General features: G+C 40.2%; 1 non-coding gene across 1 annotated transcript; it reads right to left on the bottom strand.

Moving 5' to 3' along the window:
- Positions 1 to 12,588: 12,588 nt before the first annotated feature.
- Positions 12,589 to 12,696, bottom strand: LOC112761709 (small nucleolar RNA R71). Its single transcript, XR_003182091.1, has one exon. It is a non-coding gene; the product is annotated as a small nucleolar RNA R71 (small nucleolar RNA).
- Between the last annotated feature and the right edge of the window lie 15,196 nt (positions 12,697 to 27,892).

Raw genomic sequence — 27,892 nt, 5'->3', positions numbered from 1 at the left:
GTTTTTCTCCTGCTAATTTGGCATCAAAGTTTAGGAATCTGGTTGCCCAGTAGGCCTTATGTTCCAGTTCCATGGGCAGGTGACATGCCTTACCATACACGAGTTGGTATGGAGATGTCCCTATGGGGGTCTTGAATGCTGTCCTGTAAGCCCACAGAGCATCATCCAGGCTCCGTGCCCAATCCTTTCTACGGGTGTTTACTGTCCGTTCCAGGATTCTCTTTAATTCTCTGTTAGAGACTTCAGCTTGCCCATTGGTTTGTGGATGATATGGAGTGGCCACCTTGTGGCGAATTCCATACCGAACCATGGCAGAGTAAAGCTGTTTATTACAGAAGTGAGTGCCCCCATCACTGATTAGTACTCTAGGGACACCAAACCTGCTAAAGATATGTTTCTGGAGGAACTTCAGCACTGTTTTAGTATCATTGGTGGGTGTGGCAATAGCCTCAACCCATTTTGATACATAGTCAACTGCCACCAGAATATAAGTGTTTGAGTATGATGGTGGGAAAGGTCAAATGAAGTCAATTCCCCATACGTCAAACAACTCAATTTCCAAGATTCCTTGTTGAGGCATGGCGTAACCATGAGGCAGGTTACCAGCTCTTTGGCAACTGTCACAATTACGTACAAACTCTCGGGAATCTTTATAGAGTGTGGGCCAATAGAAGCCACATTGGAGGACCTTGGTGGCTGTTCACTCACCTCCAAAATGGCCTCCATATTGAGATCCGTGGCAATGCCACAGGATCCTCTGTGCTTCTTCTCTAGGCACACACCTACGGATAATTCTGTCTGCACAACTCTTAAAGAGATAAGGTTCATCCCACAAGTAGTACTTTGCATCAGTAATTAATTTCTTCTTTTGTATCCTGTTGTACTCCTTGGGTATGAACCTTGCAGCTTTATAGTTTGCAATATCGGCAAACCATGGTGCTTCCTGAATGGCGAATAAATGCTCATCAGGAAACGTCTCAGAGATCTCAAGAGAAGGGAGGAACGTCCCTTCCACTGGCTCTATCCGGGACAGATGATCAGCCACTTGGTTCTCTGTCCCTTTTCTGTCTCTTATTTCTATATCAAACTCTTGCAGAAGCAATACCCATCTGATGAGCCTGGGTTTTGAATCCTGCTTTGTGAGTAGATATTTAAGAGCAGCATGGTCAGTATACACAATCACTTTTGATCCTACTAAGTATGATCTGAACTTGTTAATGGCGTAAACCACTGCAAGTAGTTCTTTTTCTGTGGTTGTGTAATTTTTTTGGGCATCATTTAGAACGCGACTGGCATAATAAATGACATGCAGAAGCTTGTCATGCCTCTGTCCCAATACTGCGCCAATGGCATGATCACTGGCATCACACATTAGCTCAAATGGTAATGTCCAGTCTGGTGCAGAAATGACTGGTGCTGTGACCAGCTTAGCTTTCAACGTTTCAAACGCCTGCAGACACTTTGTGTCAAACACAAATGGCGTGTCAGCAGCTAGCAGATTGCTTACAGGTTTTGTGATTTTTGAAAAATCCTTTATAAACCTCAAATAGAATCCTGCATGCCCCAGAAAGCTTCTGATTGCCTTAACATTGGCAGGTGGTGGTAATTTTTCAATTACCTCTATTTTTGCTTGATCCACCTCTATTCCCTTGTTTGAGATTTTATGCCCAAGAACAATTCCTTCAGTCACCATGAAGTGACACTTTTCCCAGTTTAAAACTAGGTTGGTTTCTTGGTATCTTTTCAGAACAAGTTTCAGGTGATCAAGACAGGAGCTAAATGAGTCTCCGTATACTGAGAAGTCATCCATGAAGACTTCTAGAAATTTTTCCACCATGTCAGAGAAAATAGAGAGCATGCATCTCTGGAAGGTTGCAGGCGCATTACATAGCCCAAATGGCATCCTTCTATAAGCAAACACTCCGGATGGACATGTGAATGCTGTTTTCTCTTGATCCTGGGGATCTACTACAATCTGGTTATAACCTGAGTAGCCATCCAAAAAGCAGTAATAATCATGACCTGCTAGTCTTTCTAGCATCTGGTCTATGAATGGTAAAGAAAAATGATCCTTTCTGGTGGCTGTATTGAGCCTTCTGTAGTCAATACACATGCGCCACCCCGTAACTGTTCTTGTAGGAACCAGTTCATTTTTTTCATTATGAATCACTGTTATGCCTCCCTTTTTTGGGACGACTTGAACAGGGCTCACCCAGGGGCTATCAGAAATAGGATAAATAATCCCAGCCTCTAGTAATTTTGTGACCTCTTTCTGCACCACTTCCTTCATGGCTGGATTTAGCCGCCTCTGTGGTTGAACCACTGGTTTGGCATTATCCTCCAATAGGATTTTGTGCATGCATCTAGCTGGGCTTATGCCCTTAAGGTCACCTATGGACCACCCAAGAGCTGTCTTGTGTGTCCTTAGCACTTGAATAAGTGCTTCCTCTTCCTGTGAATTTAAAGCAGAGCTTATGATCACTGGAAAAGTGTCACCTTCTCCCAGAAATGCATATTTCAAGGATGGTGGTAGTGGCTTGAGCTCGGGTTTAGGAGGTTTTTCCTCTTTCAGAAGAAAGTTCAGAGGCTCTTTCATGTCCCCTGAATCCTCCAAATTAGGCTGAACATCTTTAAAGATGTCTTCCAACTCTGATTCGAGACTCTCAGCAATGTTGATCTCTTCTACCAAAGAGTCAATAAGATCAACTTTCATGCAGTCTGTTGATGTGTCTGGATGCTGCATGGCTTTGACAGCATTCAACTTGAACTCATCATCGTTGACTCTCAGGGTTATTTCCCCTTGTTGGACGTCAATGAGGGATCGTCCAGTTGCTAGGAAGGGTCTTCCTAGAATGAGAGTAGCACTCTTGTGCTCCTCCATTTCCAGCACAACAAAGTCAGTAGGAAAGGCGAATGGCCCAACTCTGACAATCATGTCCTCAATCACGCCTGATGGGTATTTAGTGGAACCATCAGCAAGTTGGAGACATATCCGGGTTGGTTTAACTTCTTCAGTTAAGCCAAGCTTCCTGATAGTGGATGCAGGTATTAGGTTGATGCTTGCCCCAAGATCGCATAAAGCTGTCTTGGTGCAATTATCTTCTAATATGCATGGTATTAGAAAGCTCCCAGGGTCTTTAAGCTTTTCAGGAAAGCTCTTCAAAATGACTGCACTGCATTCTTCAGTGAGGAGAACTCTTTCTGTTTCTCTCCAATCCTTCTTATGACTCAAGATCTCTTTCATGAACTTGGCATAAGAAGGTATTTGCTAAAGTGCTTCTGCAAATGGAATCTTTATTTCAAGAGTCCTGAGGTAATCTGCAAAGCGAGCAAATTGCTTATCCTGCTCCTCTTTCCGGAGTTTTTGAGGATAAGGTATCTTGGCTTTATATTCTTCAACCTTAGTTGCTGCAGGTTTATTGCCTACAGAAGTGGTTGAAGAAGCCTTTTTAGAGGGGTTGTTATCAGCATTTGTGTGTGTCTGATCCCCCACTGGCACTTGAGTGCTAGAGTTAGAAGCTGGAGTGAAACTGGATGCCAGCTCCTTGTCTGCTCCTGGCGTCTGAACGCCAGAACTGTGCTCTTTCTGGGCGTTCAGCGCCTGATCCTGCCCATTTTGGGCGTTCAACGCCAGATCCTTGCCCATTTCTGGCGTTGAACGCCAGTTTTGGCCATGGTCTGGGCGTTCAGCGCCAGTCTTCCACCAATTTCTGGTGTTTTAGCGCCAGAATTATTTTTCCCTGGGCTCTTACTGTCCTCAGGTGAATTTTAGGTGGTTTGCTCATTTCTTAGCTTTTTGCTGCCTTGAGGTGGGGTATTTAATGTTTTCCCACTTCCTAGTTGAACTGCTTGGCATTCCTCTGCTATTTGCTTTGACAGCTGCTGCTTTGTTTGCTTAAACTGTTCGTCCATATGTATATTAGCCATCCTTGTCTCTTGTAACCTGTCTTTAAATTCGGCTAGTTGCTTTGTTAGAAAGTCCAATTGCTGATTGAATTCAGCAGCTTGTTTTACAGGACTGAGTTCAGCAGTTACTGTTTTAACCTCTTCATTCATGGAAGGGTTGCTGCTTAGGTACAGATGCTGATTCTTGGCTACTGTATCAATGAGCTCTTGAGCCTCTTCAATTGTCTTTCTCATGTGGATAGATCCACCAGCTGAGTAATCTAGAGACATCTGAGCTCCTTCTGCAAGCCCATAGTAGAAGATGTCTAACTGAACTCACTCTGAAAACATTTCAGAGGGGCATTTTCGTAGCATCTATCTGTATCTCTCCCAGGCATCATAAAGAGATTCATTATCTCCTTGTTTAAAGCCTTGGATGTCCAGCCTTAGCTGTGTCATCCTTTTTGGAGGGAAATATTGATTCAGGAATTTTTCTGTCAGCTGTTTCCATGTCCTTATGCTGGCCTTAGGTTGGTTATTTAACCACCTCTTAGCTTGATCTTTTACAGCAAATGGAAACAGTAATAGTCTGTAGACATCCTGATCTATTTCCTTATCATGTACTGTGTCAGCAATTTGTAAAAACTGTGCCAGAAACTCTGTAGGTTCTTCCTGTGGAAGACCGGAATACTGGCAACTTTGCTGCACCATGATAATGAGCTGAGGATTCAACTCAAAGCTACTGACTCCAATGGAGGGTATGCAGATACTACTCCTATATGAAGCAGTAGAGGGGTTAGAATATGACCCCAGAGTCCTCCTGGACTGTTCATTTCCACTTAGATCCATGATGAAGAAAGGGAGATGATGTAAAATAGAAAAAATATTTTTATTTATTTATTTCGAAAATGAAATAAATTAAAATAGAATAAATAAAAATTGAGTGAAGATTTTTGAAAAACTGAGGAGAGAGAAAGTGGTTAGGAAGTTTTGAAAAGGATATGATGATTTTGAAAAAAAAGTTTTAATTTTTGAAATAAAAAATCTGAATTTTAGAAATATACTTCGAAAATTTGTTTTTAAAAAAGACAGAAAAGATATTTTTGATTTTTAAGAGGAAAGAGAAAAACAATAAGATATCACAAGATTTTAAAATTTTTAGATCTAATGCTCCCTATTTTTGAAAATTTTGGAGGGAAAACACCAAGGAACACCAAACTTAAAAATTTTAAGATCAAGTCACAAGGAAAGCTCAAGAACACGAAGAAAGAACACCAAACTTAAAATTTTTAGAAAACCAAACCAAAATTTTCAAAAATTTTAAGGAAAATCAACAAGAAAACACCAAACATAAAGTTTGGCACAGGATCTAATAGAGAAATTATTTTTGAAAACTATATTTTTTTTTTAAAAAAGAAAATAAGGATTCTAAAATTTTAACACGACAATAATGAGAGACTCTAAACAAAAAAAGAAATTTTTCCTAATCTAAGCAACAAAATAATCTGTCAGTTGTTCAAACACGAACAATCCCCGGCAACGGCGCCAAAAACTTAATGCACGAATTGTGAATCACACTTTTCACAACGCGTACCACTAACCAGCAAGTGCACTGGGTCGTCCAAGTAATACTTTAAGTGAGTAAGGGTCGAATCCCACGGAGATTGTTGGTTTGAAGCAATCTATGGTTATCTTGTAAATCTTAGTCAGGAAGTCAATTATGTTTATCAGTTGAATTGCGAATAACCAAGAGAGTATAAATTAAAGGTTACTTGTTGTGCAGTAATAGAGAATATGTTGGAGTTTTGGAGATGCTTTGTCTTCTGAATCTCTGCTTTCCTCTGTCTTCTGATTCACGCACGCACGTCCTCCTATGGCAAGCTGTGTGTTGGTGGATCACCATTGTCAATGGCTACCTTCCATCCTTCCAGTGAAAACTACGCTCACGTGCTCTGTCACAGCACGGCTAATCACCGGTTGGTTCTCGATCCGGTTGGAATAGGATTTACTATCCTTTTGCATCTGTCACTAACGCCCAGCCTTCAGGAGTTTGAAGCTCGTCACAGTCATTCAATCCTTGAATCCTACTCGGAATACCACAGACAAGGTTTAGACTTTCCGGATTCTCATGAATGCCGCCATCAGTTCTAGCTTATACCACGGAGATTCTGATTAAGAGATCTCAGAGATACTCATTCAATCGGATATAGAACGGAGATGGTTGTCGGGCACACGTTCATAGTTTGAGGAAGGTGATGAATGTCAGAGATGGGAACAAGCGTGTTTGAATGGAAAACAGAAATACTTGCATTAATTCATCGAGACACAGCAGAGCTCCTCACCCCCAACAATGGGGTTTAGAGACTCATGCCGTCAGAGAATACAAGGGTTTGATCTAAAATGTCATGAGATACAAAATAAGTCTCTAAAAGTTGTTTAAATACTAAACTAGTAGCCTAGGTTTACAAAAAATAAGTGGACTATGATGGATGATGCAGAGATCCACTTCTGGGGCCCACTTGGTGTGTGCTGGGGCTGAGATTTAACTAAGTCACGTGCAGAGGCCATTTGTGGAGTTGAACGCCAGTTTTTGTGCCAGTTTGGGCGTTCAACTCCAGCTTTTGATCCTTTTCTGGCGCTGGACGCTAGAATTGGGCAGAGAAGTGGCGTTGAACGCCAGTTTACGTCGTCTATCCTTGTGCAAAGTATGGAATATTATATATTTCTAGAAAGCCCTGGATGTCTACTTTCCAATGCAATTGGAAGCATGCCATTTCGAGTTCTGTAGCTCCAGAAAATCTATTTTGAGTGCAGGGAGGTCAGAATCCAACAGCATCAGCAGTCTTTTTTCAGCCTGAATCAGAAAGAAAACTATATGAAATAGACTAAAAACTAACTAGAACATACCCAAAACTATATGAAATTAACCCCAAAAAGCGTATAAAATATCCGCTCATCAGCCCACAAGCCGGGCCAACTACACAAATATCCAAAGAAAACTCAACTAAAGATTAGAAGACTTTTTAGCAGCATCAGTCTGGGGTGAAGGAGGGCGGGCCTGGAGAGGCACAGCATCCATGGTACCATCGTCCTGGTTCAAGATCTGACAGTCCGGATTAGAAATAGAATGACCAACCTCAACCGGAGGAATCGTAGAAGCGGGCACCTTGGCAGAAAGCACAGGGGGAGGATCAGTATCATCATCATCTTGGTCATCGGGGACAATCTTACCATCCCTCACAACATTGTCCAAGCTAAAGAGAGTAAGGTCAACCTCAGGAGCAAGAACTTGAACTTGCTCTTTTAGATTATCATAGGCAGCATTCACGCTGCCGACGAGGTGACCTTGAAGCTCGAAATAGTCTACTCGGGCAGACTCCAGCTCCTCCCTCAGACGCACCACCTCCCAATAAGATGTAACATAACTGTCCTTATGCCTCAATGCCGTGTCCTCGGCCAACCGCACAGAAGCCGCCGGAACAAGGGAACTCGCCTTTTCGTTCTCCAGATCCTTCTCCAACTTGGCTACCTTTACCTCAAGCTCTTCCTTCAGGCCCTTCATCCGGTCGAACTCCTGTTTAGCCTCCTCCATAAATTCTTTGGTGGCATGGAGAGGAAGATTCTGAGCAGTTCGGAACAGGGCAGCCCCCGTATATGCTATTTTAACACTATTTTGGGTCATAAAATCCAGATGGCGAAGGATTGATACATCATCCATGGTGAGGGCACCGTAGGGACAGATTTGCTGATCTACGAACTCGATTGCATTAAAATCAGCAGCGTCAAGGTTGAAAGGCTCAATTGTTTTTTGTTTTTTGTTGGAAGGAGCACCAGAAGTGGTGGCAAAAGTCTGTGGAGGATCAGTCAGACGAACTCGAGGAGTGGAGATCACCTTCCTCGGCCCAGGAGAACTCGGCACAGGCGGCTTCACTGGAACTTGAGAAGATCCCTCTCCGGCCGCCTTGGCCGAGATGTTTTGAGCAGCAGCAGCCTTCTTCACCTTCTTGTAGGCCTTCATGGAATCATTGTTTTTTGACATCTCTGAAAATACAGAATCAACCATAAGGATGAGTTACAACCTAGGAGAAGCAAAACTAAGAAACAAGTCAAACAGTACCCAAAGCAGTTCGAACTAAAGGTGGATCACTCAAAAATCTTTTTGTATCCAGATGGGGTGGTTCCCCCCACAAATCTTCAAGAACAACTACAAAAGCCCGCTCAACCTCATTAAGCATCTCCCATGTATAACGAGGCACTCTCACATTCTTTTACCACTCTAGAGGAAAAGCAGGCTCGTCATTCTCATCAAGAAAAAAGGGGCAGACCCCCTCAACAGCACGGACTCGGAAGAAATAATTCTTAAAATCTTTAAAAGACTCATCATACATGGCAAAAACTTTATGCCCCTGGGCCGATCTGAAAGAAACCCAGGAAGCTTTCTTTTTGGAAGAATCTCCGGGCATGGCCAAGACAAAAAGATAGAGGAAAAGATTTTGAGAAGGTGTTATGCCTAACTCTTGGCAAAGCAGTTGAAATATCTTGATAAAACCCCACGAATTCGGATGAAGCTGGGATGGAGCAATGTTACATGACCACAACAAGTCGGTCTCGAAAGCAGTAAAAGGAAAAATAACATCCAACTGGCTGAAGAAATATTCATAGGCATAGAAGAAGGGACGCTCCCCCTCGACCGAAGTAGGAAAACAAGCCCTCTCATTAGAGTCAGGAGCTACAAGCTCATAATCCCTCTCCCGAGCACTGTTATCACAATTCCTATGATGTTTTGATGAGCGGATAATTTATACGCTTTTTGGCATTGTTTTTAGTAGAATCTAGTTACTTTTAGGGATGTTTTTATTAGTTTTTATGTTAAATTCACATTTCTGGACTTTACTATGAGTTTTTGTGTTTTTCTGTGATTTCAGATATTTTCTGGCTGAAATTGAGGGACCTGAGCAAAAATTAGATTCAGAGGTTGAAGAAGGACTGCTGATGCTGTTGGATTCTGACCTCCCTGCACTCAAAGTGGATTTTCTGGAGCTACAGAACTTAAAATGGAGCGCTTCCAATTGTGTTGGAAAGTAGACATCCAGGGCTTTCCAGCAATGTATAATAGTCCATACTTTGGCCGCGTTTAGACGACGTAAGAGGGCGTTGAACGCCAGTTCTATGCTGCTGTCTAGAGTTAAACGCCAGAAACAAGTCACAAACCAGAGTTGAACGCCAGAAATACGTTACAACCTGGCGTTCAACTCCAGAAAGAGCCTCTGCACGTGTAACATTCAAGCTCAGCCCAAGCACACACCAAGTGGGCCCCGAAAGTGGATTTATGCATCAATTACTTACTTCTGTAAACCCTAGTTACTAGTTTATTATAAATAGAACTTTTTATTATTGTATTAGACATCCTGAGTTTTATCAACGGATCATAGAGTCTTGATTACTCCGGTTCCCCTCTGCGGCCGAGACCAATGAACTCCATTATCACGTATGTATTTTCAACGGTAGAGTTTCTACACTCCATAGATTAAGGTGTGGAGCTCTGCTGTTCCTCAAAGATTAATGCAAAGTACTACTGTTTTTCTATTCAATTCAACTTGTTCCACTTCTAAGATATTCATTTGCACTTCAACCTGAATGTGATGAACGTGACAATCATCATCATTCCTTATGAACGCGTGCCTGACAACCACTTCCGTTCTACCTTAGATTGAATGAGTATCTCTTAGATCTCTTAATCAGAATCTTCGTGGTGTAAGCTAGATTGATGGCGTCATTTATGAGAATCCGGAAAGTCTAAACCTTGTCTGTGGTATTCCGAGTAGGATTCAGGGATTGAATGACTGTGACGAGCTTCAAACTCGCGAGTGCTGGGCGTAGTGATAGACGCAAAAGGAGGGTGAATCCTATTCCAGCATGATCAAGAACCTCAGATGATTAGCCGTGCTGTGACAGAGCATTTGGACCATTTTCACAAGAGGAGGGGATGTAACCATTGACAACGGTGATGCCCTTGCATAAAGCCAGCCATGGAAAGGAGTAAGACTGATTGGATGAAGATAGCGGGAAAGCAGAGATTCAGAGGAACGAAAGTATCTCTACACGCTTATCTGAAATTCTCACCAATGAATTACATAAGTGTTTCTATCCTTATTTTCTGTTTAATTATTATTTATGTTCGAAAACTCCATAATCAATTATTATCCGCCTGACTGAGATTTACAAGGTGACCATAGCTTGCTTCATACCAACAATCTCCGTGGGATCGACCCTTACTCACGTAAGGTTTATTACTTGGACGACCCAGTGCACTTGCTGGTTAGTTGTATCGAAGTTGTGACAAATCATGAATTGAGATTAGAGCACCAAGTTTTTGGTGCCGTTGCCGGGGATTGTTCGAGTTTGGACAACTGACGGTTCGTCTTGTTGCTCAGATTAGGTAATTTTCTTTTTGTTTTGTTTTAAAAAATTTTTCAAAAAAATCTTTCAAAAATCTCTCATTTGTTTTCGAAAAAAAAATTTTAAAAAAAATGTTTTCAAAAATATATTTTTCTTCAGAATTTTTAAGAATGAATTCTAGTGTTTCATGAAGCATATTGAAGCCTGGCTGGCTGTAAAGCCATGTCTAATTCCTCTGTAGGGCATGTTAGGCTTGTCATGTCTGAGTTACATACTAAAGCTTGGCTGCCTATTAAGCCATGTCTGACCCTTCGATTGGAGCTTTAGACTAAAAAGCATAAGATTCCTGAAATTCATATTAAAAATTTTGGAATCCTTATTTTTCTTTTTCATATAATTTTCGAAAAAAACCAAAAAAAAATAAATTTTAGAAAATCATAAAAATAAAAAAAATATTTTTTTGTGGTTCTTGTTTGAGTCATGTGTCATGTTATAAGTTTGGTGTCAATTGCATATTCATATTGCATTTTTTCGAAAAATTCATGCATTCATAGTGTTCTTCATGATCTTCAAGTTGTTCTTGGTAAGTCTTCTTGTTTGATCTTGATGTTTTCTTGTTTTGCATCTTTTCTTGTTTTTCATGTGCATTTTTGCATCCATAGAGTCTAAACATGAAAGATTTCTAAGTTTGGTGTCTTGCATGTTTTCTTTGCATTAAAAATTTTTCAAAAAATATGTTCTTGATGTTCATCTTGACATTTAAAGTGTTCTTGGTGTTCATTTTGACATTCATAGTGTTCTTGCATTCATCACATACTTTGATCCAAAATTTTCATGCATTAAGTCTTTTTCATGTTTTTCTCTCTCATCATTAAAAATTCAAAAATCAAAAAAATATCTTTCCCTTTTTCTCTCTTAAAATTTCGAAAATTAAATTTGACTTTTTTTAAAATTTTTTAAAATCAGGTTGTTTTTATGAGTCAAATCAAATTTTCAATTTAAAAATCTTATCTTTTTCAAAATCTTTTTCAAAAATCAAATCTTTTTTATTTTTCTTAGTTATTGTCGAAAATTATAAAAATATTTTTTAAAAATCTTTTTCTTAATTTTATATCATAATTTTCGAAAATAACATCATCAATTAATGTTTTGATTCAAAAATTTCAAGTTTGTTACTTACTTGTTAAGAAAGATTCAAACTTTGAGTTCTAGAATCATATCTTGTGATTTCTTGTGAATCAAGTCATTAATTGTGATTTTTAAAATCAAATCTTTTTCAAAACTAATTTCAATCATATCTTTTCAAAAATATCTTCTTATTTTATCTTTTTCAAAATTTGATTTTAAAATATCTTTTCTAACTTCTTATCTTCTTATCTTTTCAAAATTGATTTTCAAATTTGTTTCAACTAACTAACTAACTTTTTGTTTGTGTCTTATCTTTTTCAAAACTACTTAACTAACTCTCTCTCTCTCTCTCTCTAATTTTCGAAAATATCTTCCCTCTTTTTCAAAAATTCTTTTTAAATTAACTAATTATTTTAATTTTTGATTTTAATTTTCAAAAATTACTAACCTTTTTCAAAAATTATTTTCGAAAATCACTAACTCCTTTTCAAAAATTATTTTCAAAATTTTCCCTCTCTCATCTTATTCTATTTATTTATTTGTCCCCTTCCTTTCTTCCACTCACACAGGGACTTCTATACTGTGGTATAAAGGATCCCTATTATTATTATTATTATTATTTCTGTGCCCTCTTCTTTGTCATATGAGCAGGAGCAAGGACAAGAATATTCTTGTTAAAGCAGATCCAGAACCTGAAAGGACTCTGAAGAGGAAAATAAGAGAAGCTAAATTACAACAATCCAGAGAGAACCTTTCAGAAATTTTCGAATAGGAAGAGGAGATGGCAGCCGAAAATAATAATAATGCAAGGAGAATGCTTGGTGACTTTACTGCACCTAATTCCAATTTACATGGAAGAAGCATCTCCATTCCTGCCATTGGAGCAAACAACTTTGAGCTGAAACCTCAGCTAGTTTCTCTGATGCAACAGAACTGCAAGTGTCATGGACTTCCATCTGAAGATCCTTTTCAGTTCTTAACTGAATTCTTGCAGATCTGTGATACTGTTAAGACTAATGGAGTAAATCCTGAAGTCTACAGGCTCATGCTTTTCCCTTTTGCTGTAAGAGACAGGCTAGAGTGTGGTTGGACTCTCAACCCAAAGACAGCCTGAACTCTTGGGATAAGCTGGTCACGGCTTTCTTAGCCAAGTTCTTTCCTCCTCAAAAGTTGAGCAAGCTTAGAGTGGATGTTCAAACCTTCAGACAGAAAGAAGGTGAATCCCTCTATGAAGCTTGGGAAAGATACAAGCAGCTGACCAAAAAGTGTCCTTCTGACATGCTTTCAGAATGGACCATCCTGGATATATTCTATGATGGTTTATCTGAGCTATCAAAGATGTCATTGGATACTTCTGCAGGTGGATCTATTCACCTAAAGAAAACACCTGCAGAAGCTCAAGAACTCATTGACATGGTTGCTAATAACCAGTTCATGTACACTTCTGAGAGGAATCCTGTGAATAATGGGACGCCTATGAAGAAGGGAGTTCTTGAAATTGATACTCTGAATGCCATATTGGCTCAGAACAAAATATTGACTCAGCAAGTCAATATGATTTCTCAGAGTCTGAATGGAATGCAAGCTGCATCCAACAGTACTCAAGAGGCATCTTCTGAAGAAGAAGCTTATGATCCTGAGAACCCTGCAATAGCAGAGGTGAATTACTTAGGTGAACCTTATGGAAACACCTATAATCCATCATGGAGAAATCATCCAAATCTCTCATGGAAGGATCAACAAAAGCCTCAACAAGGCTTTAATAATAGTGGAAGATACAGGTTTAACAATAGTAAACCTTTTCCATCATCCACTCAGCAACTGACAGAGAACTCTGAACAAAATACTTCTAATCTAGCAAACTTAGTCTCTGATCTATCTAAGGCCACTATAAGTTTCATGAATGAAACAAGGTCCTCCATTAGAAATTTGGAGGCACAAGTGGGCCAGCTGAGTAAAAGGATCACTGAAATCCCTCCTAGTACTCTCCCAAGCAATACAGAAGAAAATCCAAAAGGAGAGTGCAAGGCCATTGAATTAATTACCATGGCCGAACCTGTAAGGGAGGGAGAGGACGTGAATCCCAGTGAGGAAGACCTCCTGGGACGTCCAGTGATCAATAAGGAGCTTCCCTCTGAGGAACCAAAGGAATCTGAGACTCATCTAGAGACCATTGAGATTCCATTAAACCTCCTTATGCCATTCATGAGCTCTGATGAGTATTTCTCTTCTGAAGAGAATGAGGATGTTACTGAAGAGCAAGTTACTAAGTACCTTGGTGCAATCATGAAGCTGAATGCCAAATTATTTGGCATTGAAACCTGGGAAGATGAACCTCCCTTGTTCACCAATGAACTAAGTGATCTGGATCAACTGACATTGCCTCAGAAGAAACAGGATCCTGGAAAGTTCTTAATACCTTGTACCATAGGCACCATGATCTTTAAGGCTCTGTGTGACCTTGGTTCAGGAATAAACCTCATGCCCCTTTCTGTAATAGAGAAACTGGGAATCATTGGAGTGCAAGCCACTAAAATCTCATTAGAGATGGCAGATAATTCAAGAAAACAGGCTTATGGACAAGTAGAGGACGTGTTAGTAAAGGTTGAAGGCCTTTACATCCCTACTGATTTCATAGTCCTAGATACTGGGAAGGATGAGGATGAATTTATCATCCTTGGAAGACCTTTCCTAGCCACAGCAAGAGCTGTGATTGATGTAGACAGAGGAGAATTGATCCTTCAAATAAATTAGGACAACCTTGTGTTTACAACTCAAGGATCTCTCTCAACATCCATGGAGAGGAAGCATAAAAAGCTTCTCTCAAAGCAGAGTCAAACAAAGCCCCCACAGTCAAACTCTAAGTTTGGTGTTGGGAGGCCACAACCAAACTCTAAGTTTGGTGTTGAACTCCCATATCCAAACTCTAAGTTTGGTGTCTCAACAAAGCTCTGCACATTTGTGAGGCTCCATGAGAGCCCACTGTCAAGCTATTGACATTAAAGAAGCACTTGTTGGGAGGCAACCCAATGTTTATTTATCTAATTTTCATTGTTTTTCATGTTTTATTAGGTTCATGATCATGTGGAGTCACAAAATAAATATAAAAATTAAAAACGGAATCAAAAACAGCAGAAGAAAAATCACACCCTGGAGGAAGACCTCACTGGCGTTTAAACGCCAGTAAGAAGCATGTTTTGGGCGTTCAACGCCAGAACAGAGCATGGTTCTGGCGCTGAACGCCAGAAATGGGCAGCATCTGGGCGTTTGAACACCAGAAATGCACCCTGGAGAAGAGCTGGCGCTGAACGCCCAGAACAAGCATGGTTCTAGCGTTCAACGCCAGAAATAGGCTACAAATGGGCGTTCAACGCCCAAAACAAGCACCAATCTGGCGCTAAACGCCCAGAGTTGTCTGCAAAGGCATTTTGCATGCCTAATTGGGTGCAAGGTTGTAAATCCTTAAGCACCTCAGGATCTGTGGACCCTACAGGATCACCTCAGGATCTGTGGACCCCACAGGATCCCCACCTACCTCCACTCACTTCTTCTCATCCCTCTTTCACACAATCCCATAAACACTCTTCCCCAAAACCCTTCACCAATCACCTCAATCTCTCTTCCCCATCACCTCTTCACCACTCACATCCATCCACTCTTCCCCATAAACCTACCTCATAAACTCCACCTACCTTCAAAATTCAAAATCAATTTCCCACCCAAACCCACCCTAAATGGCCGAACTTACCCCCCCTCCCTTCCCTATATATAACCCTCCATTCTTCCTCATTTTCACACAACACAACCCTCTTTTCTCTTCTTGGCCGAAACACACCTCCCCCCTCCTCTCCATATTTTCTTCTTCTTCTTCATCTATTCTTTCTTCTCTTGCTCGAGGGCGAGCAAAATTCTAAGTTTGGTGTGGTAAAAGCATAAGCTTTTTGTTTTTCCATTACCATTGATGGCACCCAAGACCGGAGAATCCTCTAGAAAAGGGAAAGGGAAGACAAAAGCTTCCACCTCTGAGTCATGGGAGATGGAAAGGTTCATCTCCAAAGCTCATCAAGACCACTTCTATGATGTTGTGGCCAAGAAGAAGGTGATCCCCGAGGTCCCTTTCAAACTCAAGAAAAATGAGTATCCGGAGATCCGACATGAAATCCAAAGAAGAGGTTGGGAAGTTCTAACAAATCCTATCCAACAAGTCAGCATCCAAATGGTTCAAGAGTTCTATGTCAATGCATGGATCACTAGGAACCATGATCAAAGTAAGAACCTGAATCCAAAGAATTATGTTACAATGGTTCGGGGGAAATACTTAGATTTTAGTCCGGAGAATGTGAGGCTGGCGTTTAACTTGCCTATGATGCAAGGAGATGAGCCCCCTATACCAGAAGGGTCAACTTTAATCAAAGGTTGGACCAAGTCCTCATGGACATATGTGTGGAAGGAGCTCAATGGAAGATTGACTCCAAAGGCAAGCCGATTCAACTAAGAAGACTGGACCTCAAGCCTGTGGCTAGAGGATGGTTGGAGTTCATCCAACGCTCCATCATCCCCACTAGCAACTGATCTGAAGTTACTGTGGATCGGGCCATCATGATCCATAGCATCATGATTGGAGAGGAAGTAGAAGTTCATGAAGTCATCTCCCTTGAACTCTACAAAATAGCCGAAAAGCCCTCCCCTGGGGCAAGGCTAGCTTTTCCTCATCTTATTTGCTATCTATGTTACTCAGCTGGAGCATTCATAGAAGAAGACATTCACATTAAGGAAGAGAAGCCCATCACTAAGAAAAAGATGGAGCAAGCAAGAGAGCCCATTCATGGAGCTCAAGAGGCACAAGAAGCTCATCACCATGAGATCCTGGAGATGCGTCAAATGCATTTTTCTCCACAAAACTATTGGGAGCAAATCAACACCTCCCTAGGAGAATTAAGTTCCAACATGGGACAACTAAGGATGGAACATCAAGAGCACTCCATCATCCTTCATGAAATTAGAGAAGATCAAAAAGCAATGAGGGAGGAGCAACAAAGACAAGGAAGAGACATACAAGAGCTCAAGGACATCATTGGTTCCTCAAGAAGAAAACACCACCATCACTAAGGTGGACTCATTCCTTGTTCTCACTTTCTGTTTTTCGTTTTCTCTATGTTAAGTGCTTATCTATGTTTGTGTCTTCATTACATGATCATTAGTAGTTAGTAACTTTGTCTTAAAGTTATGAATGTCCTATGAATCCATCACCTCTCTTAAATGAAAACTGTTTTAATTCAAAAGAACAAGAAGTACATGAGTTTCAAATTTATCCTTGAACTTAGTTTAATTATATTGATGTGGTGACAATGCTTCTTGTTTTCTGAATGAATGCTTGAACAGTGCATATGTCTTTTGAAGTTGTTGTTTAAGAATGTTAAATATGTTGGCTCTTGAAAGAATGATGACTAGGAGACATGTTATTTGATAATCTGAAAAATCATAAAAATGATTCTTGAAGCAAGAAAAAGCAGCAAAGAACAAAGCTTGCAGAAAAAAAAAATAGGCAAAAAAAAAAGAAAAAGAAAAAGCAAGCAGAAAAAGCCAAAAGCTCTTAAAACCAAGAGGCAAGAGAAAAAATCCAATAACCCTTAAAACCAAAAGGCAAGGATAAATAAAAAGGATCCCAAGGCTTTGAGCATCAGTAGATAGGAGGGCCTAAAGGAATAAAATCCTGGCCTGAGCGGCTAAACCAAGCTGTCCCTAACCATGTGCTTGTGGCGTGAAGGTGTCAAGTGAAAACTTGAGACTGAGCGGTTAAAGTCAAGGTTCAAAGCAAAAAAAAAAGAGTGTGCTTAAGAACCCTGGACACCTCTAATTGGGGACTTTAGCAAAGCTGAGTCACAATCTGAAAAGGTTTACCCAGTTATGTGTCTGTGGCATTTATGTATCCGGTGGTAATACTGGGAAACAAAGTGCTTAGGGCCACAGCCAAGACTCATAAAATAGCTGTGTTCAAGAATCATCATACTGAACTAGGAGAATCAATAACACTATCTGAACTCTGAGTTCCTATAGATGCCAATCATTCTGAACTTCAATGGATAAAGTGAGATGCCAAAACTATTCAAGAGGCAAAAAGCTACAAGTCCCGCTCATTTAATTGGAGCTATATTTCATTGATAGTTTGGAATTTATAGTATATTCTCTTCTTTTTATCCTATTTGATTTTCAGTTGCTTGGGGACAAGCAACAATTTAAATTTGGTGTTGTGATGAGCGGATAATTTATACGCTTTTTGGCATTGTTTTTAGTATGTTTTTAGTAGAATCTAGTTACTTTTAGGGATGTTTTTATTAGTTTTTATGTTAAATTCACATTTCTGGACTTTACTATGATTTTGTGTGTTTTTCTGTGATTTTAGGTATTTTCTGGCTGAAATTGAGGGACTTGAGCAAAAATCAGATTCAGAGGTTGAAGAAGGACTGTTGATGTTGTTGGATTCTGACCTCCCTGCACTCAAAGTGGATTTTCTGGAGCTACAAAACTCAAAATGGCGCGCTTCCAATTGCGTTGAAACATAGACATCCGGAGCTTTCCAGCAATGTATAATAGTCTATACTTTGGCCGAGTTCAGACGACATAAAATGGCGTTGAAAGCCAGTTCTACGCTGCTGTCTGGAGTTAAACGCCAGAAACAAGTCACAAACCAGAGTTGAACGCCAGAAATATGTTACGACCTGGCGTTCAACTCCAGAAAGAGCCTCTGCACGTGTAACATTCAAGCTCAGCCCAAGCACAAACCAAGCGGCCCCCAGAAGTGGATTTATGCATCAATTACTTACTTCTGTAAACCCTAGTGACTAGTTTATTATAAATAGAACTTTTTATTATTGTATTAGACATCCTGAGTTTTATCAACAGATCATAGAGTCTTGGTTACTCCGGTTCCCCTCTGCGGCCGAGACCAATGAACTCCATTATCACGTATGTATTTTCAACGGTAGAGTTTCTACACTCCATAGATTAAGGTGTGGAGCTCTGCTGTTCCTCAAAGATTAATGCAAAGTACTACTGTTTTTCTATTCAATTCAACTTGTTCCACTTCTAAGATATTCATTCGCACTTCAACCTGAATGTGATGAATGTGACAATCATCATCATTCCTTATGAACGCGTGCCTGACAACCACTTCCGTTCTACCTTAGATTGAATGAGTATCTCTTAGATCTCTTAATCAGAATCTTCGTGGTGTAAGCTAGATTGATGGCGGCATTTATGAGAATCCGAAAAGTCTAAACCTTGTCTATGGTATTCTGAGTAGGATTCAGGGATTGAATGACTGTGACGAGCTTCAAACTCACGAGTTCTGGGCGTAGTAACAGACGCAAAAGGAGGGTGAATCCTATTCCAGCATGATCGAGAACCTCAGATGATTAGCCGTGCTGTGACAGAGCATTTGGACCATTTTCACAAGAGGAGGGGATGTAACCATTGACAACGGTGATGCCCTTGCATAAAGCCAGCCATGGAAAGGAGTAAGACTGATTGGATGAAGACAGCGGGAAAGCAGAGATTCAGAGGAACGAAAGCATCTCTACACGCTTATCTGAAATTCTCACCAATGAATTTCATAAGTGTTTCTATCCTTATTTTCTGTTTAATTATTATTTATGTTCGAAAACTCCATAATCAATTATTATCCGCCTGACTGAGATTTACAAGGTGACCATAGCTTGCTTCATACCAACAATCTTCGTAGGATCGACCCTTACTCACGTAAGGTTTATTACTTGGACGACCCAGTGCACTTGCTGGTTAGTTGTATCGAAGTTGTGACAAATCATGAATTGAGATTAGAGCACCACGTTTCCTCAGCTCTACACAAAATTCAGCATCCACGACAGAGACACACATTAGGACAAGGGAGTCCAGCCAATCGGACATCTCCTCGGGAACTTTGGAAGACATCTCTACAACGTTATTGCGAGAAGACATGAGGCCAACTAATCCTACAAAAAGAAAAGAAGATTGGATCACTAAAAAACATCTCGGAGGAAGGGCAAAGCAACTCAACTAATATGATACAGACATAAAAGGAAAACCCCAAGACTCAAACCTAAGTCCTGGGGCATCCTTTGGAGGCAGTGACAAAGCAAGATTTCAGGAAAAATCCACAGCTTACGTCCCGGCATTTCCCAAACAAGAAAAGAAGATTTCAAGTAGACAAACATTTTGAAAAAGAGAAGTAAAAACACAGAAGTCATCTAAGCCACTATCTTTCTACAATCTATCAACAAAAAGCATCGTCGACATCAAAAATGCCAAGCAGAAAATCATCAAAGACACAATCTTTTTCAGAATCAAACAAAAACCATCATCAAAAGCACAAGTAGAAACGGTGACAACATGCAAAAGCCCTAAAAAGCGACAGGAAAAGCAAAAAAGTTCATACGAAAGACGAAGAAACTCCCAGAACACACAATACAACAGCAATTAGCCGCAACAAAAACAGAAAGATCCAAACTTTCTCCAAGCAAAATCAAAACTTCACCACAAAACCAAAGCCAAAGCAACGAAAGAGAAAAGTAATTGCAAAATGGAACTAACCTGGAGAAATGAGAAGTTCCAGAAGAAGTAGAAAGAAAAGAATCGCTGGACCACTTGAAGGCACCGCAACGCAAGAAAAGACAGAGATAGAGAGAACGAAGGAGTTACAAAGAAAAAGGAATAAGAGAAACCGTTTTTATGAGGAAGCAAAATTCAAAATAAAGCCAAGAGAAACGGGGCAATTAATACCAATTAATGAAGGTATTAAACCCTCGCACGTTACCTAGAACGAAGCGCTAATACAAAGGCACGCGTTTTTAGAGGAAAAACGTTCTACATTCAAAAAGCTCTACAAAGAAAGGAATCGACAAAAATGCTCGAGTTCGGCTTCGCTATAAAAAGTTTGAAGTCAAAAAACTCGACCTCAAAGCAGAAGACCGAGCTCAAGTGGGGGCATTGTTCATACCCTGGGTCGAGCTGTTTGACCCGGGATGTTTAGCGACATGGCGACCGACCTCTTCAGGTCCGACTACCCGATCTCTTCTTAAAGAGATCGGCTAAATCAACAGGAAAGCCCAGTAAAGGGCCCAAATAGAGGAACACGACCCAAATCCAAAGGCAATCCAAGCCTATAGAGATAAAGGCGGTTCCCTTGAAGATAAGCTGACTTCACCCAAAATAAGATAAGATAAGATAAGATAACTAACTTATCTTATTAGAAAGGTCAGCCCACACTACTATAAATACACTAGAGCACCCAAGTATAACTCATACTCTGATTCTACAATAAACCTGCTTAATACCCGTGCTAACTTAAGTATCGGAGTCTCTTGCAGGTACCCCCCACCCTCCGGTGACCAAGGATCAGAAGTGCAGCCAGTCCAACAAGTCGGACATAACAGCTCCGGCCGCTACCAGCGAACCGGACACGTCATCCGAAGATCTCATCCGTTCAGTACAGAAGATATCATCCGATATCGACCTACAGTTTCAGGTAACCCTCAGAACAAGAATTAACCGAAGTATTTAGACATCGGGTCATCTCACAAGGAATTACAATGAAGTGCTCAATTATTGGCTATGAGGATGCAAGGGGTTTGATTTTATATTTTTGCAAGAAAAGTATATGGCAAGAAAAATAAAATGACAAGAAAGAAAAAATGACACAAACTAATGAAATAAAGGAAAGGTACACTTGGCTAGACATAGGTAATTGAGATCACCATCCTTGTCTACAAACCAAATATTGATAATTATGAGGAACCAAGCTCATTAAGTGTACTTCTATACTTGAAGTATATCAAATGGCTTAATCAACATCAACCCATAAGTCCCAACCTATCTACTAATTAGATTAGTAGTGGGTTAGTGTCAATGGGTATCAAATTGATCACCAAGGGTTCTCAAATCACCAATTCAATGAGACCCAATGACTCAAGGTCACTCAATTCCCTTAGCCTAGGCCAAGAGTCAAGAAAACTACTCAAAACTAGTGTAAATATTTTAACAAACACCTGGAGTGCAATAAAAGTAAACATCACAAAATGCTAGAATTAGGGAAACCCATGACTACCACAAGCAAGAAATAAACAATAACGACTAAGATAAACATAAAAGAGCATGGAAACATAAGATTGCATTCAAAGAAATCAAGATCCAACAATGTTCATCAACATAAAAGAGGAAAAATAAGAAATTAACAAGAGAAACTAAGAAGATTAAGACAGTAGAACATTAAAATAGAATGAGAATTAAAATCAAAACAAGAATTGAAAGAGAAATTGGAGAGTGATTAAACTAACTTTATCCTAATTTCTATCCTAAATCTAGAGAGAGGAGAGAGCCTCTCTCTCTAGAATTTTATCCTAAAACATGATGAAAACTAAACTATGGCTACTTGGCTCATTCTCCCTTCAATCTTTGGGTTCAATAGCATCATAAATGAGTTGGATTGGGCCTAAAATGCTTCAGAAATTGCCCCCAATGAGTTGCCTAAAATGGACCCACGTGCAACATAAGCATGTACGCATACAGTGCACATGAGCATCTCTAAACGCAAAGCAACTGTATCAAATTTTATATCATTTTGAAACCCCGGATGTCAGCTTTCCAATGCAACTAGAACCACCTCATTTGGACCTCTCTAGCTCAAGTTATGATCAATTGAGTGTGAAGAGGTCAAGCTTGACAGCTTTGCAGTTCCTTCATTTCTTCATGAGTTCTCTTACTTTGCATGCTTTTTCTTCATTCCTTCAATCCAATCTTTTCCTTCTAAACCTAAAACCACTTAACAAACATATCAAGGCATCGAATAGAATTAAAGTGAGTTAAATTTAGCTATTTTAAGACCTAAAAAGCAAGTTTTCACATTTAAGCACAAATCAAAGGAGAATTGCAAAACCATGCTATTTCATTGAATAAATGTGGGAAAAGGTGATAAAATTCCCCAAATTAAGCACAAGATAAACCACAAAATTGAGATTTATCAGTCATCATCATCTTTTACTTTTGTATTTCCCTTGGTGATGATTCTTTCAAGAGATTGAGTATCTTTTTCTGCATAATTATGGGAAGTTGCTTGTTCTTTTTTTTTCAAGAACTTAGGCAGATGGTTAGCATGCATGAATTATTGTAGATTCTTGAACTTACTTTGCTGAGGAAACACCAAACTTAGTCCCTTCCTACTGTCTAAGATGCATCAGTTACATGAAACCATGTGCTTTTGCTAAAAGTAATAAAACTAACAACTAGAAGAAGTAATAAAACTAAAAACTAGAAGACAGACAATGGTTTGGTGATTTCCCTAATTGCTTGGAGCTAGTAACCAGTTATGCAGAGGGTTGAAATGTGTTTTTAAATGAGATTTTTGGTTGAACACCAAACTTAGCATCCTTCATTCACCCTTAAATTATTTTGGTGTGCAACATCAAACTTAGCTCCTTGCAATACAGATAAGTCTACTTAACCTTTTTATTGAAATAGTTTGGGAAAAAAAACTACCTCTGGTTGGGTTGCCTCCCAACAAGCGCTCTTTTAATGTCACTAGCTTGACATCCTTCATTCTTGCTCAACTTAATTTCTGAATCTCCTTCTCTTTGTCCCAAGGGCCTCCCAGATAATGCTTTGCCCTTTGACCATTTGCTCTGAAGTTGTTCTTTGTTGCCTCATTGGTGCACGAAATTGTGATGTCCAGGCTCAAACAATCCCTGGCAACGTGAGCAACTTGGTGCGCTGATCTCAATACATAATTGTCACAACTTCAATACAACTAACCAGCAAGTGCACTGGGTCGTCCAAGTAATACCTTACGTGAGTAAGGGTCGAATCCCACGGAGATTGTTGGTATGAAGCAAGCTATGGTCACCTTGTAAATCTCAGTCAGGCAGATATAAAGTAATGAAGATGTTTTCGAATAATAAATAATAGAATAGGGATAGAGATACTTATGTAAATCATTGGTAGAAATTTCAGATAAGCGAATGGAGATGCTTTTCGTTCCTCTGAACCTCTGCTTTCCTGCTATCTTCATCCAATCAGTCTTACTCCTTTCCATGGCTGGCTTTATGTGATACATCACCACTGTCAACGGCTACTTTCGTTCATCTCACGGGAAAATGATCCAATGCCCTGTCACGGCACGGCTAATCGTCTGGAGGCATCACCCTTGCCAATGGCTTCATCTTATCCTCTCTGTGAATAATATGCTCACGCACCCTGTCACGGCACGGCTATTCATCTGTCGGTTCTCGATCATGCTGGAATAGGATTTACTATCCTTTTGCGTCTGTCACTAACGCCCTGCAATCGCGAGTTAGGAGCTCGTCACAGTCATTCAATCATTGAATCCTACTCGGAATACCACAGACAAGGTTTAGACTTTCCGGATTCTCTTGAATGCCGCCATCATTCTAGCTTACGCCACGAAGATTCTGGTTAGGAGATCTAAGAGATACTCATTCTAGCTTATTTCATGTAGAACAGAAGTGTTTGTCAGGCACGCGTTCATAAGGGAGAAGGATGATGAGCGTCACACATAATCATCACCTTCATCACGTTCTTTGGTGCGAATGGATATCTTAGAAGTGAAATAAGATGAATTGAATAGAAAATAGAAGTGCTTTGCATTAATCTTTGAGGAACAGCAGAGCTCCACACCTTAATCTATAGAGTGCAGAAACTCTACCGTTGAAAATACATAAGTGAAAGGTCCAGGCATGGCCGAGATGGCCAGCCCCCTTGATCTAAGAACAATGCATTCAAAGATGATCCTAAGATCCTAAGATGATCAAAAGATGCCTAATACAACAGTAAAAGGTCCTATTTATAATAAACTAGCTACTAGGGTTTACATGAGTAAGTAATTGATGCATAAATCCACTTCCGGGGCCCACTTGGTGTGTGTTTGGGCTGAGCCTGAGTGTTGCACGTGAAGAGGCCATTTGTGGAGTTGAACGCCAGTTTCTGTGCCAGTTTGGGCGTTCAACTCTGGTTTTGGATCCTTTTCTGGCGCTGGACACCAGATTTGGGTAGAAGGCTGGCGTTGAACGCCGGTTTACGTCGTCAATTCTTGGCCAAAGTATAAACTATTATATATTGCTGGAAAGCCCTGGATGTCTAATTTCCAACGCAATTGGAAGCGTGCCATTTTGAGTTCTGTAGCTCTAGAAAATCCACTTTGAGTGCAGGGAGGTCAGAATCCAACAGCATCAGCAGTCCTTCTTCAACCTCTGAATCTGATTTTTGCTCAAGTCCCTCAATTTCAGCCAGAAAATACCTAAAATTACAGAAAAACACACAAACTCATAGTAAAGTCCAGAAATATGAATTTAACATAAAAACTAATGTAAACATCCCTAAAAGTAACTAGATCCTACTAAAAACATACTAAAAACAATGTCAAAAAGCATATAAATTATCCGCTCATCACAACACCAAACTTAAATTGTTGCTTGTCCCCAAGCAACTGAAAATCAAATAGGATAAAAAGAAGAGAATATACTATAAATTCCAAACTATCAATGAAACATAGCTGCAATCATATGAGCGGAACTTATAGCTTTTTGCCTCTTGAATAGTTTTGGCATCTCACTTTATCCATTGAGGTTCAGAATGATTGGCATCTATAGGAACTTCAGATTTCGAATAGTGTTATTGACTCTCCTAGTTCAGTATGATGATTCTTGAACACAGCTTCTTTATGAGTCTTGGCCGTGGCCCTAAGCACTTTGTTTTTCAGTATTACCACCGGATACATAAATGCCACAGACACATAATTGGGTGAACCTTTTCAGATTGTGACTCAGCTTTGCTAAAGTCCCCAATTAGAGGTGTCCAGGGTTCTTAAGCACACTCTTCTTTTGCTTTGGACCTTGACTTTAACCGCTCAGTCTCAAGTTTTCACTTGACACCTACACGCCACAAGCACATGGATAGGGACAACTTGGTTTAGCCGCTTAGACCAGGATTTTATTCCTTTAGGCCCTCCTATCCACTGATGCTCAAAGCCTTGGGATCCCTTTTTTATTTGCCCTTGCCTTTTGGTTTTAAGGGTTATTGGCTTTTTCTGCTTGCTTTTTCTTTTTCTTTATTATTATTTTTTTTTCTATTTTTTTTCGCCCCCTTTTTTTTTCTGGAAGCTTTTGTATTCACTGCTTTTTCTTGCTTCAAGAATCGTTTTTATGATTTTTCAGATTATCAAATAACATGTCTCCTAGTCATCATTCTTTCAAGAGCCAACATATTTAACATTCTTAAACAACAACTTCAAAAGACATATGCACTGTTCAAGCATACATTCAGAAAACAAGAAGCATTGTCACCACATCAATATAATTAAGCTAAGTTCAAGGATAAATTTGAAACTCATGTACTTCTTGTTCTTTTGAATTAAAACATTTTTCATTTAAGAGAGGTGATGGATTCATAGGACATTCATAACTTTAAGACAAAGTTACTAACTACTAATGATCATGTAATGAAGACACAAACATAGATAAGCACATAACATAGAAACGAAAAACAGAAGAAACAAGAACAAGGAATGAATCCACCTTAGTGATGGTGGCGTTTCCTTCTTGAGGAACCAATTATGTCCTTGAGCTCTTCTATGTCTCTTCCTTGTCTTTGTTGCTCCTCCCTCATTGCTTTTTGATCTTCTCTTATCTCATGAAGCATGATGGAGTGCTCTTGATGTTCCACCCTTAGTTGTCCCATATTGGAACTCAATTCTCCTAGGGAGGTGTTGATTTGCTCCCAATAATTTTGTGGAGGAAAGTGCATTTGAGGCATTTCTGGGATCTCATGGTGATGAGCTTCATACGCCTCTTGAGCTCCATGAGTGGGCTCTCTTGCTTGCTCCATCTTTTTCTTAGTGATGGGCTTTTCCTCTTTAATGAGGATATCTCCCTCTATGTCAATCCCAGCTGAATTGCATAGGTGGCAAATGAGGTGAGGAAAGGCTAACCTTGCCATGGTGGATGACTTGTCAGCCACCTTGTAGAGTTCTTAAGGTATAATCTCATGAACTTCCACCTCTTCTCCAATCATGATGCTATGGATCATGATGGCCCGGTCTATAGTAACTTCAGAGCGGTTGCTAGTGGGAATGATTGAGCATTGAATAAACTCCAACCATCCTCTAGCTATAGGCTTGAGGTCCAATCTTCTTAGTTGAACCGGCTTGCCTTTGGAGTCAATCTTCCATTGAGCTCCTTCTACACATATGTCCATAAGGACTTGGTCCAACCTTTGATCAAAGTTGACTCTCCTTGTGTAGGGGCGTGCGTTCTCTTCCATGTATGGCAAATTGAACGCCAACCTCACATTTTCCGGACTAAAATCTAAGTATTTCCCCCGAACCATTGTAACATAGTTCTTTGGATCCGGGTTCTTACTTTGATCATGGTTCTTGGTGATCCATGCAATGGCATAGAACTCTTGAACCATTAGGATGCCGACTTGTTGGATGGGATTTGTTAGAACTTCCCAACCTCTTCTTTGAATTTCATGTCGGATATCCAGATACTCATTTCTTTTGAGTTTGAAAGGGACCTCAGGGATCACCTTCTTCTTGGCCACAACATCATAAAAGTGGTCTTGATGGGCTTTGGAGATGAACCTTTCCATCTCCCATGACTCGGATGTGGAAGCTTTTATCTTCCCTTTCCCTCTTCTAGAGGATTCTCCGGTCTTGGGTGCCATCAATGGTAATGGAAAAACAAAAAGCTTATGCTTTTACCACACCAAACTTAGAATATTGCTCGCCCTCGAGCAATAAACAAAAGAATAGAAGAAGAAGAAGAAGAAATATGGAGAGGGAGAGGGAGATGTGGTTTCGGCCAAGAGGAGTGTAGAGGGGTGTGTTGTGTGAATTTGATGAAGAATGGAGGTCTTTATATAGGGAAGGGAGGGGGGTTAAGGTTCGGCCATATGGGTGGGTTTGGGTGGGAAATTGGTTTTGAATTTTGAAGGTAGGTGAAGTTTATGAGGTAGGTTTATGGGGAAGAGTGGGTGGATGTGAGTGGTGAAGAGGTGATGGGGAAGAGAGTTTGAGGTGATTGGTGAAGGGTTTTTGGGTAAGAGTGTTTATGGGGTTGTGTGAAAGAGAGTGGTGAGAAGAAGTGAGTGGAGGTAGGTGGGGATCCTGTGGGGTCCACAGATCCTGAGTGGGTCCTGTGGGGTCCACAGATCCTGAGTGATCCTGTGGGGTCCACAGATCCTGAGGTGTTCAAGGATTTACATCCCTGCACCCATTAGGCATGTAAAAATGCCTTTGTATTCAACTCTGGGCGTTCAGCGCCAGGTTGGTGGCCATTTTGGGCGTTCAACGCCCATCTGTGTGCCATTTCTGGCGTTGAACGCCAGAACCATGCTCTGTTCTGGCGCTGAACGCCAGACAGATGCTCCTCCAGGGTGTAATTTTTCTTCTGCTGTTTTTGATTCCGTTTTCAAT

The sequence above is a fragment of the Arachis hypogaea genome, chromosome 16 (genome assembly GCF_003086295.3).
Source record: "Arachis hypogaea cultivar Tifrunner chromosome 16, arahy.Tifrunner.gnm2.J5K5, whole genome shotgun sequence".
Lineage (NCBI taxonomy): Eukaryota > Viridiplantae > Streptophyta > Magnoliopsida > Fabales > Fabaceae > Arachis > Arachis hypogaea.
The sequence above is the reverse complement of the archived record's forward strand: the minus strand, read 5'-3'. Positions and strand labels throughout refer to the sequence as shown.